The sequence below is a fragment of the Camelus ferus genome, chromosome 10 (genome assembly GCF_009834535.1).
Source record: "Camelus ferus isolate YT-003-E chromosome 10, BCGSAC_Cfer_1.0, whole genome shotgun sequence".
In the NCBI taxonomy this organism is placed as follows: Eukaryota; Metazoa; Chordata; class Mammalia; order Artiodactyla; family Camelidae; genus Camelus; species Camelus ferus.
In genome coordinates, this window is record NC_045705.1 from 39,060,943 (window position 1) to 39,062,509 (window position 1,567).

Consider the following 1,567-nt stretch of genomic DNA (forward strand, 5'->3'; position numbering starts at 1 on the left):
CGTCTAGCCGCACGGCAACCTGGGACGTGCAGTCCTCGGCGGCTGAGCATCTCGGGGGATCGCGCAGAGACCTCTGGGAAGTGTAGTTCAGCGAGTCCCTCATTCTTGCTGCTTCATATCCTGCTGCTTCGCCCTCTCGTGTACAGGAGGACGTACTTTACTTGGTTTAGACGCTCTCTTCAGGGAAACCGAATTTCTCAATTTCTAGGGTGGACCTGATTTTCCCCATTTATCCCTTTCAGAATTTAATTACCGCAGTCTTTGCCCCACATGGTAAAATGCTGAAAATAACAACACACAGTACTTGTGGGGTTCAAATGTGCTAATATAGTCTTTGTAAATTCTAAAGTGGTTACAGTTGTTAGATTTTAGTGGCTTAATTATTCTTACAAGGATGTAAAAAGTTACCACTAGATTACTCAATCTACGAATTTGTTTTCAAAGCTTTGTGAGCATCATCAGCTCCGTGACAAGCACCATTCAAAGCACTGAGGCACATTAAAACACTTGATTTCTGCCAGGGCTTTAATAGACAATTTATGGAAAGGAAATATAAATTGTTATTAAAAACTAAAGAAAAAAACCTAATCACATCAGTTAAAAAAAAACATAAAGCAATAACATTTTTAGCTATTAAAATTTTTCTAAAAAATAATTATAAATTCTTCCAAATAAACCATCAGATAGAGTCATTCACGCTGCTGGCAGGAGTGTATGTTAGTACAACATATTTGGAAAACAATAAGGTATAAAACTTAAAATTGAGTAGCCAGTTTCACTTCCAAGATTCTACTCTAAAATAAGAATCACATCTGTAGCTAAGATGTTTAAAGATGATAACTCTAGCAATATTAATTATAATAGTGAAAAATTGAAAATAATCTAAATATTCAAAATAATTCAGTAAACTGCAGAAATGTCCCAAACTGGAATATTATACAATCATTAAGTATTAAAAAAAACTTAGTGACAAGAAAATGCTTAATTTATATATATAATATAAATATAATAAATATAAAATATGCAAATATATATATTTATCTCCCCAATATGATTATAATTCTTCAAATGATATAAGTAAAGTCAACAGGCATTATTAATAAAAATAACTCCAGCTGCTCTGGAGGAGCTCACAGCCTACTGGAATATATAGACTAGTAATTGGGAACACAAAATTTTCACTTACCTTAAATTCAGTAATGGTGGGGAGGGTATAGCTCAAGTGGTAGGGCTCAGGCTTAACATACAAGAGGCCCTGGATTCAATTCCCAGTACCTCCTCTAAAATTAAATAAATGAATAAACCTAATTACTCCCCTCTCCCCCCAAGAAAAACCCTTACTTAAATTCAGTAAGGATTATGGAAAAAAGTGTACCTCTTTTACATTAATACATATTGATTGCTATTTGTATTACTGTAAAACTCTCCTAAACACAAATACACAGTGTTGATGGTGGGCCAATCATATTCTTTTTTGTGGAATTGGCAATTGGATTCAGGGATTCTTAATTACCTTCTGAAGCTGGGTGGAACCACAGCAAGTGAATTTGGGAGCCGGCACAGCCAT